Raw genomic sequence first — 16,068 nt, 5'->3', positions numbered from 1 at the left:
AAAGTGTCTAGGGGCTGGAGCAATAGCACAGCAGGTAGGGCGTTTGCCTTGCATGCAGCCGACCCAGGTTCGATTCCCAGCATCATCCCATATGGTCCCCTGAGCACCTCCAGGAGTAATTCCTGAGTGCAGAAACCAGGAGTAACCCCTGTGCATCACCAGGTATGACCCAAAAAGAAAAAAAAAGTGTCTAACATTATTTTCACAAGTTATAAAAAGAATTTTAAAACTTAATGTCAGGAGTCAAATATTCTTGCATCTCCCCAGTACTTTATGGGATACTTTATCCAGATCTCAGAGCACATATTATTAGGTCATTCCACAGTAAAAAAGATGGGCCAGTTTTGACAAATCAGATATTACATCTGATTATTGAGCTTCAGCATATCGACTCCAAAAGACAAAAAACAATTAGCTGATCTCAATATGCAGTCTATCTTAGTAAAACGTTACTTTTTGAATATTTAATTCACACTAAATTTAACATTAAAATGTCAGGAAATCACATTTGGGGCGTGATATTTTATACTGTCACTAAATCACACAATAAGTAAATTCTTTCATCTTTTTTACTTTCTAATGTAATCATGTAAATTAATAATTAATACAATTTCCAAGTGCTTAGAAAGATATGGTGAACTGAATTACCATGATTAAATAGAAAATAAATTTAAAATTTTTATCTTTAAATTTATTTTACTTTTGTTATAGTGATTTACAATACTGTTAATGATAGGGTTTTATGGATACAACATTCCTACACCACACCCTCCACCAGTGTCTGCTTCTTTTTTGCCATTGTCTCAGGTCCTCTTCAGAATGCCCCTCCACCTCATTTTCACACCATGGTCAGCTCAGTTCTGTAGACTTGATCTTAGGTTCTGTTGCCTTTGGCCCTTTGTTAGTCCCTTGGAAAGACAAGATTCTTTGTTTTGCTTTTGTGTGGATGGCCTGCTTGGAATTGTACTGAGTGAAGTCAGCTAGAAGGAAATGAACAGAAAAAATAAAGCCTCTCTTGTGTGGGATGTAAAGAAGCAAAGAATATGTTCAGTTTATATTCTAGGAATAGCACTGTAGCACTGTCCTCCTGTTGTTCATCGATTTGCTCGAGCGGGCACCAGTAACATCTCCATTGTGAGACTTGTTGTTACTGTTTTTGGCATATCAAATTCACCACGGGGAGCTTGCTGGGCTCTAATGTGCAGGTGGGATACTCTTGGTAGTTTGCTGGGCTCTCCGAGAGGGACGAAAGAATCAAACCTGGGTGGGCCGTGTGCAAGGTAAACGCTCTACCCGCTGTGCTATTTCTTCAGCCTGTTCTAGGAATAACCTAAAATTTTTGAGATAAAACATATCACAACTTTCTGCATAGGGATATAGTCATGTAGGAGGCATATAGGAGACAAACCTAGAGTTTGTCTAAGAAACTAAGAAAAACTTGACTTTATTTTTGGTGGTGGGGCACACCTGCAGTTCTCAGGGCTTACTCCCATCTCTGCACTCAGGGATGACATTTGTGGCTCTCAGGGGAACATATGTGGTGCCAGGGGTTAAACCCACTCAGCTGTGTTCAAGAGAAGCACCATTCCCTCCAGCCCAAAACTTGACTTTTCAAATAAATGGTCATATTAACTTCAATTGTAGAATTACACTACATTCTTAGATAGCTTTTAATTCCAGTGATTTATGAATTTCTCTCTTGCAAAGCTCTGCTATATCCTTCAAAAATACTTGAAAAGGGAAGCTGAGAGACAGTACAATGATCAGGTCACATGAATTTCACATGCACCCCGTATGGTTACATGATTCCCACCAGGAGTGATCCTGATTAAATTCTTGGCACTGCCTGATGTGACCCACAAAACCCTCCTGAACTACCTAAAAGAAATGAAGAATTATTCAATTTTAAATTCGATTTAAAACATATTCACTTCCAACCTATTGAAAAAAGATGATCAATAAGATGATCATCGGCAAGTAAACATTCTCAGAAATTATGGACTTTTGGTTGACAACTAGTGGTGCTCAATGGCTACTTTCACTCTGTGCCAGGGTTGGTACATTGTTTCCTGCAATGCCTTAGGGACTTTGTGGTGCCAGGAGTGTGGTGCCAGAACTAAGACATCCTGCATGCAAAACATGCACTAAGCCCAAGGAGTTAACTCTCTGACCTAAGAGAATGTATTTTTAAAAAAATATTTTTAGTTTTTTTTTTAACTCCTGACAATAATGTCTCTCAATGTCAATGGTCTACATGCACCAATTAAGAGACACAGAGTTGCAAAATGGATTCAGAAACTAAACTCAACATTTTGCAACCTACAAGAAACACATCTGAACAGTCAGAGCAAACACAGACTCAAAGTCAAAGGATGGAACACAATCCTGCAAGCAAAAACTCCCTCAAAAAAAGCTGGGATATCCATACTAGTATCTGACAACATAGATTTCAGCTTGAAAGATATTAGAAGGGACAGCGAAGTCCATTTTTTATTAATCAAGATATATGTACAGCAGGAAGAAATCACACTCCTAAACGTATATGCACCCAATGAGGGGACCAGCTAACTACTTAAAACTACTGCTAACAGATTTTAAGGAGGACATTGCTAGCAATAGTATTAGGAGACTTCAACACCACTCTATTACCTCTAGATAGATCAACAAGGTTAAAACTAAGCAAGGAAGCGCTGGCTTTGAAGGAAAAAATAGAAGAGAGAGGGCTAATAGATCTATACAGGGCTTTATATCCCCCAAAGAAAGAATACACATTTTTCCCCAGTGCACAAGGAACATTTTCCAAAATAGACCACATGCTGGGTCACAAAACATACCTCAAAGAATCAGGAAGTTAGAAATTTTACCAACTATCTTTTCAGACCACAATGCACTGAAGATAGAAGTTAATCACAAACAGACGCGGAGAACCAAATCAAACACCTGGAAATTAAAGAACTCAATGTTGAAAAACTAGTGGTTCAGGAAGGAAATCAAAGAAGAAATCAAAAGATACCAGTGTCTGTGGTGTGAGATGATATCTCATTGTTGTTTTGATCTGCATCTCCCTGATGATTAATGATGTAGAGCATTTTCTCATATGCCTTTTTACCATTCAGATTTCTTCTCTGAGAAAGTTTCTGTTCATTTTGTCGCCCCATTTTTTAATGGGATTGGATGTTTTCTTCTTGTGGAGTTCTACCAGTACTTTGTATATCCTTGATATCAACCCCTTGTTGGATGGGTACTGGGCGAATATCCTTTCCCATTCTGTAGACTGTCTTTGTATTTTGGTTACTGTTCCTATTGAGGTGCAGAAGCTTCTTAGTTTAAGATAGTCCCATTTGTCTATCTCTGTTTTCACTTGCTTGGCCGGTGGCGTGACATCTTTGAAGATACTGTTCGCTTCAATGTTGGTAGGGTTTTGCCAACCTTGTCTTTAATGTACCTTATGGATTCCGGTCTGATGTTGAGATCTTTAATCCATTTTGATCTTACTTTTGTACATGTTGTTAGTCAGAGATCTGAGCCCATTTTTTTTTTTTGCATATACCTGTCCAGTTTTGCCAGCACAATTTGTTAAAGAGGCTTTCCTTGCCCTGCTTCACATTTCTTGCTCCCTTATCAAATATTAGATGATCAAATATTTGGGGGAAAATGTCAGTATATTCAACCCTGTTCCATTGGTCTGCAGCTCTGCCTTTGTTCCAGTACCATGCTGTTTTAATTATTACTGGCTTGTAGTAGAGTTTGAAGTTTGGGAGGTCGATTCCTCCCATTTTCGTTTCCCCAAGAATTACTTTAGCTATTTGTGGGTGCTTATTGTTCCATATGAATTTCAGGAGTGTTTGCTCCATTTCTTTGAAGAATGTCATGGGTATCATTATAGGGATAGAACTGAATTTGTACAATGCTTTGGGGAGTATTGCCATTTTGACAATGTTAATTTTCCCGATCCATGAGCAGGAGATATCTTTCCATTTTCTCGTGTCCTCTTTCATTTCCTGAAGTAGCCTTTTGTAGTTTTCTTTGTACAGGTCCTTTACTTCCTTAGTTAAGCTGATTCCTAGGTACTTGATTTTCTGGGGCACAATTGTGAACGGGATTATTTTTTTCATGTCACTTTCTTCACTCTCACTATTTGCGTATAGGAAAGACATGGACTTCTGGGTACTAGTTTTATAGCCTGCAACTTTACTATACAAATCTATAGTATCTAGGAGTTTCTTGGTAGAGGTTTTAGGGTTCTCTAAGTATAGTATCATATCATCTGTGAATAGTGAGAGCTTGATTTCTTCCTTTCCTACCTGAATGCCCTCTATATCTTTTTCTTGCCTAACCGGTATTGCAAGTACTTCCAGTACTATATTGAACAGCAGTGGAGTGAGTGGGCATCCGTGTCTCGTCTCTGATCTTACAGGAAAGACTCTCAGTTCTTCCTCATTTAGGATGATGCTTGCTGCATGCTTGTGGTAGATGGCTTTAACTATATTGAGGAAAGTTCCCTCTATACCCATTTTGGCAAGGGTTTTCATCATAAACGGGTGCCGGATCATGTCAAATGCTTTCTCTGCATCTATTGATATGACCATATGGCTTTTATCTTTTCTTTTGTTGATATGATGGATTATGTTGATTAATTTTCGAATGTTAAACTATACTTGCATCCTTGGGATGAATCCCACTTGGTCAGGGTGTATGATCTTTTTGATGAGTTGTTGAATTCTATTTGCTAGTATTTTGTTAAGAATCTTTGCATCCATGTTCATGAGGAAAATCGGCCTGTAGTTTGATTTTCTTGTGGTGTCTTTGTTTCCTTTTGTTATTAGAGTGATATGTGCCACATAGAAACTGTTTGGGAGAGTTTCTGTTTCTTCAATTTCCTGGAAAAGCTTGATAAGAACTGGCAATAAGTCCTCTTTAAAAGTTTGGGAAAATTCACTAGTGAATCCATCTGGACCTGGGCTTTTGTTTTTGGGAAGACTTTTGATTACAGTTTCAATTTCTTTGATGTTAATAGGACTATTCACGTACTCTAGATCTTCTTGATTCACTCTTGGGAGATTATAGGAATCCAGAAATTTATCCATTTCTTCTAGGTTCTTTTGTTTCGTGGCATACAGACTTTCAAAGTAGTCTCTGATGATATTTTGAATTTCTTTGGTTTCTGTTGTGACATCCTCATTCTCATTTCTGATTCGGTTTATTAGGTTTATTCGGTTTATTATCTCTCTCTTTCTTTGTGAGTCTTGCTAGTGGTTTAATATATCTTGTTTATTTTCTCAAAGGACCAGCTCTTGGTTTCATTGATCTTTCGGATTGTTTTATGGGTTTCTATGTCGTTGATTTCTGCTCTGAGTTTTATGATCTCTTTCCTTCTGCCTGATTTGGGCTCCTTTTATTGGTCCTTTTCAAAGATCTTGAGGTGGGAAGTCAAGTTGTTTATGTGGGCCCTTTCTTCCTTCCTGAGAAATGGTTGAAGAGCTATAAATTTTTCCCTTAACACGGCTTTAGCTGCATCCCATAGGTTCTGGTAGCTCGTGTCTTCATTCTCATTTGTTTTCAGGTATCTTTTGAATTCTTCCTTGACTTCCTTCCTGACCCACTTGTTCAGCATCAAGTTGTTTAACTTCCAGGTGTTTGATTTGGTTCTCTGTGTCTGTGTGTGATTCACTTTAATCTTCAGTGCACCATGGACTGAAAAGTTTGTTGATACTATTTCTATCTTCCTGATCCTATTGAGGTATGTTCTGTGGCCTAGCACATGATGTATTTTGGAAAATGTTCCGTGTGCACTGGAGAAGAATGCGTATTCTTTCTTTTTGGGGTGTAAAGCCCTGTATAGGTCTATAAGTCCTCTCTCTTCTATTTCTTCCTTCAAAGTTAATGTTTCCTTGTTGAGTTTTGTTCTTATTGATCTACCCAGAGGTGATAAGGCAATGTTCAAGTCTTTGGCTACTAGCAATGTTCTCCTTAACGTCTGTTAGCTGTTGTTTTAAATATTTAGCTGTTCCCTCATTAGGTGTATATACATTTAAGAGTGTGATATCTTCCTGTTGTATGTATTCCTTGACAAATAGAAAATGGCCTTCACTGTCCCTTCTAATCTTTTTTCAACCTGAAATTTATGTTGTCAGATACTAGTATGGCCACCCCAGCTTTTTTGAGGGAGCTGTTTGCTTGCAGGATTCTTTTCCATCCTTTAACTTTGAATCTTGTTTGCTCTGATTATTCAGATGAGTTTCTTGTAGGCAGAAGAATGTTGGGTTCTGTCTCTGAATCCATTTTGCCACTCTGTGTATCTTTATTGGTGAACTTAGACCATTGATATTGAGAGAAATTATTGTTATGGGGTTTTGTGTCATCCTTTTGTAATGGTCTGTTGTGCTTGTAGGGTTTGTTTTGTCTTATAGTAGCCCCTTTAGCACTTCTTTTAGGTTTGGTTTTGAGTCTACGAAGTTCTTGAGCTGCTGTTTATCCACAAAATAGTGTACTGTTCCTTCGAGATTGAGTGAGAGTTTAGCCGGTAATAATTAAAACATCATGGTATTAGAACAAAGGCAGAGCCTCAGAACAATGGAACAGGGTTTAATATCCTTAGACATACCCTAAAATATATGATCATTTAATCTTTGATAAGGGAACAAGAAATGTGAAGTGGAGCAAGGAAAGCCTCTTTAACAAATGGTGCTGGCAAAACCAGACAGCTGCATGCAAAAACATGGGCTCAGACCTCTACCTAACACCATGTACAAAAGTAAGATCAAAATGGATTGAAGACCTTGATATCAGACCAGAATCCATAAGGTATATTGAAGAAAAAGTCATCAAAACCCTCTACGACACTAAAGCTAAAGGTATCTTCAAGGACTAAACACCATTGACCAAGCAAATGGAAACAGAGATAAACAAATGGGGCTATCTTAAACTAGAAAGCTTCTGTACCTCAAAAGAAACAGTTACCAGAATACAAAGACAGTCTACAGAATGGGAAAGGATATTCACTGAATACCTCTCTGATAAGGGGTTAATCTCAAGGATATACAAGACATTTCTTGAACTCTACAAGAAGAAAGCATTCAATCCCATCAGAAAATGGAGCAATGAAATGAACAGAAACTTTCTCAAAGAAGAAATTCGAATGGCCAAAAGGTACATGAAAAAACTGCTCTTCATCACTAATCATCAGGGAGAAGCAGATCAACACAACAATGAGATATATCACACCACAGAGACTGGCACACATCCAAAAGAACAAAAGCAACTGGTGTTGACGAGGATTTGGGGAAAAAGGGACTCTCCTTCACTGCTGGTGGGAATGCCGACTAGTTTCCTTTTTGGAAAACAGTATAGACGCTTCTCAAAAAATTAGAAATTGAGCTCCTGTTTGACCCAGAAATACCACTTCTGGGAATATATCCCGAAGATGCAAAAAAGTATAGCAGAAATGACATCTGCACTTGTATGTTCATTTCAGTACTGTTTACAATAGCCAGAATCTAAAAAAAAACCTGAGTGTCCGAGAACAGATGACTGGTTAATGAAACTTTGGTACATCTACACAATGGAATACTAAGTAGCTGTTAGAAAAGATGAAGTCATAAAATTTGCATATAAGTGGATCAACATAGAAAGTATCATGTTAAATGAAATGAGTCAGAAAGAGAGGAACAGATATGGTAGGGCAGATAGAAAGATTGCACTCATTTGTGGAATATAAAGTAATGGAATGGGAGACTTACACCCAAGAATAGTAGAGATGAGAACCAGGAGGATTGCTCCATGGCTTGGAAGCCGGCCTCACTTGCTGGGGGAAAAAAGCACCTCAGATAGAGAAGGGACCACCAAGTAAAGCTTGGAGGGCCCACTTGGAATGGGAAATGCGAACTGAAAGTAGACTATAGACCAAACTTGATGTCCACTTAATACCTCTACTGCAAACACCCAAAAGAGAGAGAGAGAGAGAGAGAGAGAGAGAGAGAGAGAGAGAGAGAGAGAGAGAGAGAGAGAAAGAGAATGCTCTGCCACAGAGGTGGGGTGGGGTTGGGGGGATGGGGTGGTGGTGGTGGGAGGGATACTGGGATCATTGGTCGTGGAGAATGGGCACTGCTGGAGGGATGGGTACTCAATCATTATATAACTAAAACATAAGCCCGAAAGTTTGGAAGTCTGTAACTGTACCTCACGGTGATTCATTTAAAAATTCAAAAAAAAAATTGAAAAAAGAGACATTCCACTTTACACCTAAAATATTTTTAGTTTTTAAAATTTATTTTATTTTTATAATTATTCACAATAATTGCATTCAATGTTCCAACACCAATCCCATCACCATTCACACCACCATATTTTTATTAGTGACAGTTCTGTTTGTAGCTTTATTATTTCTGTTCTCATTTCCTACTTTACTTTGTTGGCTGCCTGTTACACTGTTTTTTTTCTTTTTCTTTCTTTTTTTTTTTTCTTTTTGGGTCACACCTGGCCATGCACAGGAGTTCCTCCTGGCTCATGCACTCAGGAATCACTCCTGGCGGTGCTCAGTGGACCATGGGATGCTGGGAATCAAACCCGGGTTGGCCGCGTGCAAAGCAAACGCCCTACCCACTGTGCTATTGCTCCAGCTCCTACACTATTTCTTTCATAGATATTCTTCCTTTAGTTTACTGGATTGGCTGGAGTGATAGCACAGCGGTAGGGCATTTGCCTTGTGTGCAGCCAGCTCGGCCAAGCTGGATTTGATTGATTTGATTCCTCAGCCCCTCTCGGAGAGCCCGGCAAGCAACCGAGAGTATCTTGCCCGCACGGCAAAGCCTGGCAAGCTACCTCTGACATATTCAATATGCCAAACACAGTAACAAGAAGTCTCAAAATGGAGACGTTACTGGGCCCACTCGAGCAAATTTACTGGATGCCTGTTCCACCGTTTCTTTGAGTTCGTTGAACATTCTCAACATTTCATCTCTGAATTATTTGTCAGAGAGATTATATGTGTGGGAATTTCCTGTTGAGGCTTCAGGGCTCTTTTCTTCATCCACACCTCATGAGGGGATCTGTGCTGTTTCTTCATGTTATTGTGGTAGTACGGAGGTGAGTTCCTCCAGTTCACTATCACTGGTCACCTCTCGCTGTGGGGGAGGATTCTAGATGGCTCCGTTGATGATGGTCTCCTTTTCCCCCTTTAAGAATACTGCCTCTTTGATGCTCCTCTGTGCTTCTTGTGGGGCCACTAGTGAAGCTTCAGGGGATATGTTCTTTTTGACTAGGCTGTTTCAATTCTTTGTATTCGCTGTTATTTTGGTGGATTTGTGTTGTATTTTGATTGGAATGAACTAGTGGACTATTGGTTAACCTCAGACTAAGTCCTCAGGCCAGTTCAGGTTGTCCTTCCCCTTGGGGGTCCTGTCTCTTAAGTCATAACAGCTTGCATCAAGATCATTTATGCTTTCTAGAATGTCCCGTTTTGATGCCAGGGTAGTTTTTCCACTTGCTCTGGTCCATCCCAGTTCCATGGCGGGACCTCCCTTTTGGGGTGTTAGGCACTGGACACCAAAACCTGAGTCAAGTATTATGAACAAGTAATTATGCCCAGGAGTAGATATATTTTAGAATCACCCAACTCCCAAATATTAGGAGCATAGCATTAATGGTCTTTCTGTGTTTAACCAAAGAACATTTCTCTATAGTAAAATATAAAAAGGCTATGGGGGAAATAGGAAAGCAGGTACAAATACACAGCACTTCAAATACAAAACAGTACAAATATAGAGTTCAGGATTACCAGAGAGTTTTGGCTTATAAGTAATCAAGACTGATTCAGGAACTGAGATAATGAGAGGTAAAATACAAAGGAAAGGTTAAAGATAAACTTTGACTAAATTAGGGATGTTAGCAAGGACATGATAAGTTTCTCTGGGAGGAGGAAAAGGGGCAATTCACAGATGAAGTCTAAAACAACTTTGGGTTAATATGCGACAGTCTCCCATTATGTTACTTTATATCCCACAAATGAGTGCAGTCCTTCTATGTCTATCCCTCTCTCTCCGATTCATTTCACTTAGCATGATACGCTCCATGTTATCCACTTATAAGCAAATTTTATGATTTCATCTCTCCTAACAGCTGCATAGTATTCCACTGGAAACACTACTCTGGTGAGCGGAGTGGCCATTTTCTAGTTCTCTGCAGTTTTCCTCTGTCTTGGGTGGTAGCTGCTGCTGGCCTTGGGCTTCCAGTCTGGAGAGGGCGAGTCTCTGTGCTCGGAGCCCGCCCCCCCTCCATCCCCCCCATTAGGCCATCATGTGTGTGATGGTGGGAGACAGCACTGTGGGAAAGACGGGTCTCCTGGTTGGCAACCCGGCACTGCCTTCCCGGAGTGCCGGCGCTCGCTGCTTGAGGACAGTGCTGGATCGGGGACCGGCGAGGGGCGCGAGGAGGGGCTGCTGGGCGCGGCCGCCACTGCCGCGTGTCCGTGATGGGTTAGCTTCGCCACGAACCCTTGAAGCCATCAGTCATTTTTGGCTTTGTTTCAAGTGTGAGTTAAAACGTTTCACATTCTATTAAAAGTTGGCCCCAAAACGACGCTTTCCTAGAGCCTTACTTCTCGAGAGCCCAGCTCTTGCCCAGAGTGTTGCCCACCCTAGTGCCGCCGACGCTGTGAGCCCGGTTGGCGGGCCGGGCCCCTCCTGGAGGCCTCTAGGGAACCGGGTCCAGCCCGCAGCGGAGAGCCCGGTGGGAGCGACCGGCCCCCTCCTGCGGCTCCTGACAAGGGAACCGGGTCCAGCCCGCCCGGCGGGGGCGGCTGTCCGCAGCGACGCGGCCCAGGACCCTCCGCCCCGCCCCATCGCTGTAGTGCGGAGGTGCCGAGTCCCGAGTCCCAAGTGTGGGAGCCTCTGAGGAGCTGGACCTGGACCAGAACCTTCCCTCCGCCTCCCCCCACCCCCCACCCCCGCAAATTCTGCTCTGGCCAGGGGACTGGGTGGGGGGGCTCCTGCGACCCGAGGTGAAGACGAGATTCGGACGAACTGACGCAGGGATGAATTCACCGCACCGTACACGGACGGTGGACAGCACCAGTGCCCCGGGAGCGCTGCTGAGTGTGCAGGGCGCTACCGCGGTCCCCCGGCCCTGTTCCGGGGGGCCTGCCCCGCGCACTCCGCGGCCAGCATCCCCGCGTCCCGGCCGGGCCCGGCGGGGGGACCCTGCGCAGAGCACCCTGGGGCCGGCAGCCCCGCAACTAGGCCCATTCACGGGGGGCTTGCTCCGCTCTCCCCGCAGCCGGTATCCCCGCGGCCAGGCAGGCCTGCCCCGAATCCCCTCATGAGCAATTGGCCTCCCAAGAACTCCCCGACACCGCGTCACTGCTGGGGTACATTAGTGAACGTGCATCCCATGGTTTCCTCATCCTTTACTCGGCGAATCGACGCTTTCTTAGTTTTTTAGTGACTAGGTGCAAAAATCATGTGTTGCAGCTTTTTAGTTTTTAAAAATATTTTAGATATCTCAACCTCCCTGGGCTTCCTAACACCTTAGCCGGCCAGCACCGCACTCTGACTGTTGCTGCCCTCTGCTCCTCCCCACGCCGCCTCTTCCTCGCTTACCCACTGGCAGAACACCAGATAGGAACAAACCACTAGAACAAAACTTTTTAAATTGACAATTGCAGAATTTTGGAGTGTTTTTACATTGATCTTTTGCTAATGCAATTAGCAGTTATGTTTTGCATGTATAACTTAATAAATCCTTGAATCACTTAATCACTTGAAATTCCATTACTCATTGATTTGCTCAAGTGGGCGCCAGTAACGGCTCCATTCATCCCTGCCACGTGCTAGTGTAGACCAATGGCGTCTGCTTATTGTTGGAACACGAAGAGCCTCAAACCGATCATTCAGGGTGTTGGCAAAGAAATCTGACCATCTCGTAGATGGGCAGGCATGCAATCTTTGACGTCCCGTGGAATCCAGTCAGTAATGGCTCTAGTCTAGCGGTCGTCTCTAAATCTCATTACGTGTTCAGCCCATCTGATTTTTGATGACTTGGCAAACAAGACAGCGTCCCTGATTCCTGACCATCAACAGAGGTCAGAACTCCGGATTCTTTCTCTCATTTGAGTGAAGAGTGATGTTCCAAGCATAGCTCTTTCGATTCCTCTTTGGGAGACCAAATCCCCAACCTACCCTGCCCTGCCTGCTTCCACCAATGGCCAGCGACCCAGGGATTATGCACAGAAGACCCACCCTGCTGGTACCAGATAAATACCTCACCAGCAAACCTCCACTATCTCCACTCCCTCCACTACCCAGTCATTGCCACACTCCAGGATGCTTTCTGGACCACGCTGCAGCTTTGCGGCTGCACGACACATCATAAGACACCTAACACCCATCTTCCAGGATTGCCTCACCATATTTGACAGGTTCAAATATGGTTTGAATCATGGGAACACCTGCAAGGGAGATTAGAGGCTGACCTAAAAGCCTTTATCCCTCTCGGAGAGCCTGGCAAGCTACCGAGAGTATCCCGCCCACACAGCAGAGCCTGGCAAGCTATCTGTGGCGTATTCCATATGCCAAAACCAGTAAATACAATGGGTCCCATTCCCCAGTAAATCCTTGAATCAGAAAAATGAAACACTACACTTTTACACACCTATTCATATTTCCCTTTATATTTTCTTATCTTCACTTAGTAAATTCTCCATTTTCAGTCTTTACCTATTCCATGTAGCATTGTCCTGTTGTTCATCGATTTGCTCTAGCAGGAACCAGTAACATCTCCATTGTGAGACTTGTTATTACTATGTTTAGCATTTTTAATATGCCACTGGGAGCCTGCCAGGCTTTGCCGTGGGGGCAACATACTCTCGGTAGTTTTCCAGGCTCTCCAAGAGGGGCGGAGGAATCGAACCTGGATTGACCAGGTCAGCCGCATGCAAGGCAAACGCCCTACCAGCTGTGCTATCACTATAGCCCATGTAAACTACAAAATATATTAACAAAGAATTAAAAATAAAGTTTTCTTAATGACAAGAAAGACATGACAATTACCACAATGAGATGCAATTACAAAAAAAAATCTAATGCAATATATATCTTTAGATGTTAGAGTTAAATGAAAACGTTCTAAAGTAAATGAAAAGTTAAGTTATAAATTAAAAGTTACATTGTATTAATTTAATTTAATTTATTTAGACAGGTTAAAATAAATAATATATTATGAAAAATTTAATTTTACTGGTTTATTTTCTGATAATTCCGTATTCCATTCTGTTGGAGCAAGCAATATAAATACATTTGTTATGTGTCTGCTAGGTGGGCAGGATTGGGAGAAGGGAGCGAAACCGGGGGTACTGGTCGAAGGAAGTTCGCACAGACTGGGATAGGTGTTGGAATAGTAAATGCCTGAAACTATACTATGAAGAATTTTGTAAATCACCATGTTTTTACACAAATAAAACAAACTGATCATGATCACAATCACGATCATCCTGTTGTTCATCGATTGCCTCGAGCAGGCATCAGTAATGTCTCCTTCATCCTAGCCCTGAGATTTTAAAAAGTGCCATATTCAAGGCTCTTTCGGGGTTAGAAGAATGAGACCCATCATAGTTACTGGTATTTGGCATAACGGGTACACCCTGGGGAGTTTGCCAGACTCTGCCATGTGGGCAGGCTACATTTGGTAGCCTGCCAGGTTGTCCAAAATAAGAGTGAGATAATAAGATGTCACGCGGCCGCAAATGCGGCTACGGGCTTCCGGGAGCTGGGTTTTATAGTATCATAGTCTCTGGGTCTTGGCCGTTAATGGGATTACACGGCGCAGGGGGGGGAGGGGCAGTTGGTGGGTGTGACCCCTGCCTACTGGAAGATGGAGGATCTGAATGGAGGATGTGGAGGATGCTCAGCCCTGATCCAAGCAGGCTTGGAGATCTCAGCCCTGGAACCCACATGCCAACATGGGGGTCACACCCACCAACAAACTGAAGTATATTAAAATAATACAAGGTAACTAATTGTACCTGAAGTATACATCAATTATTCTGGACTAAAATGAATGTGCCCTGTTTTTTTTAAAAAAAGAAGTTGTGGAAGCATCTGTGTGTTAGATTTATAGAGGCCTGTATAAAAATTTCTTTTTCCTTTAGGTGTTACCCAAAAAGAAAAAAAAACTGCTCTGAAATAATAACCCTGCAAAGGACGTGAAGGAGAAGAGAGAGACAATATTTACAAGTCAGAGTCTTATCAGGAGACAAAGGTAATTGACAGGTTGGGAGACAATCAACAAACAACAAGCTTCTAGCAACCACGGAGGAAGGGCAAAACAACCGTTATTCTACAGAGGCCAGCTCTATAAAGAGGTACCTGAGCTCATGTCCGATAATGAGGACTGTAACAACAGTATGAATTTTATAGTCTAGTATTTCATAATCTAGTTTTATAATCTATAGTATTATAATCTGTATATTCTGTAGAAAGGGGTCACTGTCACTATCATACCATTGATCATCGAATTACTTGAGCGGGCACCAGTAACATCTCTATTCCTCCCAGCCCTGAGACTTTAGCAGCCTCTTCTTACTCGTCTTTTCCCAACTATTCGAGGATCTTTCAGGGTCAGGGGAATGAGATCTGTTGTCGTTACTGTATTTGGCATATTGAATACGCCATAGGGAGCTTACCAGGCTCTGTCTCTGCAGGTGGGATACTCTCCTTATTGGGCTTTCCGAGAGGCATATATTTATGTATTTCTCTCTATGATTTGTTGCCTACTGTCTGAACCCCATCAGATATGGTGTAGTTATTGTGAAAAATGGGTAGGTAGTGTACAGAAAGTGGCCTGGAGCATGGCAATGGTTGGGTAGTGGAGGTTGGCTGCCGGGGCTGGGTCCCTTGGGGTGGGGAGGGCTTTCACCTGCCCCACAGCCTGGCGTGGAGTTTGGTGGCATGGTTCTGGGAGTCTCATTTTATACTCCCGTCTGGAAGGAGCATCCGTGAGTATGTAGAAAGGGGTAAACACAAAATTTTTACATAGTGAAAAAGGTGCTCATTTGAAGTGCACAGATATATTATTAAATATCAATCAAAATCAAGCAAAATTGTTTAGAATGTTAATCTATAGAAGGTTCTTCACCACCCTCACCTCGGAAGTATTTTGTCACTGATGTTAGAATTACCAAGATGATAATAAAAGCAGCTGGATTTTCATTTAGCATAGTGCATTCTCCTGCCTCTTGCTCTCCAGGTGTATTGTTCCAACCTTACGCCATTCATTGAGATTTAGGGTTGGGGATTAATGATATGAAATCCATCTGCCTTTCAGTGGTAATTTATACATAGCACTGTAGCACTGTCTTCCCATTGTTCATCGATTTGCTCGAGCGGGCACCAGTAACGTCTCCATTCGTCCCTGTTGCATGCTAGTGTAGCCCAGTAGCATCTGCTCACTCCAGGAACACAAAGTGAGACTTGTTACTGTTTTTGGTATATTGAATACGTCACGCGTAGCTTTCCAGGCTCTGCTGGGCGGATGGGATACTCTCGGTAGCTTGCTGGGCTCTCCCAGAAGGGCGGAGGAATTGAACCCGGCTTGGCCGCATGCAAGACAAATGCCCTAATCACTGTGCTATTGCTCCAGCCCCAATTTATACATACAAACACTAACTACTAACAAATACTTTCTGTACCCATATTATGTTACAGGTATTGCATTAGGTGCTGGAAGTAAAATTTTGAATAAGATATACAAGTGAATGCATAAGAATTATAGTGAGAAGTAGAAAAGTAAATTGACAGGTAAGTACGCAACAGTAAAACTACACCTTGAGGAAAAACTGAGAGGCAGTGGAAGGGGTGCCTTACTTGTCTGTCCATGAAGCGCTGCCCAGAGCATAGTGCTGAAGTTGCAAGAACAGGATCAGTAAGCTGATGTGGATGCCTTTGCCGCTCCCTTCTGTCTCCAAAGTATTGCTTTAATATGGGTACAATTAAGTCTCTCAGAATACCACTCTTTTGCACTCTATTTTCTATATAACTGTGCACTTTAACTTTTTAAATTAGGTTTTGGCATTTTCCC

This window comes from Sorex fumeus, unplaced genomic scaffold, assembly GCF_029834395.1.
Source record: "Sorex fumeus unplaced genomic scaffold, SorFum_2.1 ptg000026l, whole genome shotgun sequence".
Lineage (NCBI taxonomy): Eukaryota > Metazoa > Chordata > Mammalia > Eulipotyphla > Soricidae > Sorex > Sorex fumeus.
This window is presented reverse-complemented; position numbering follows the sequence as displayed.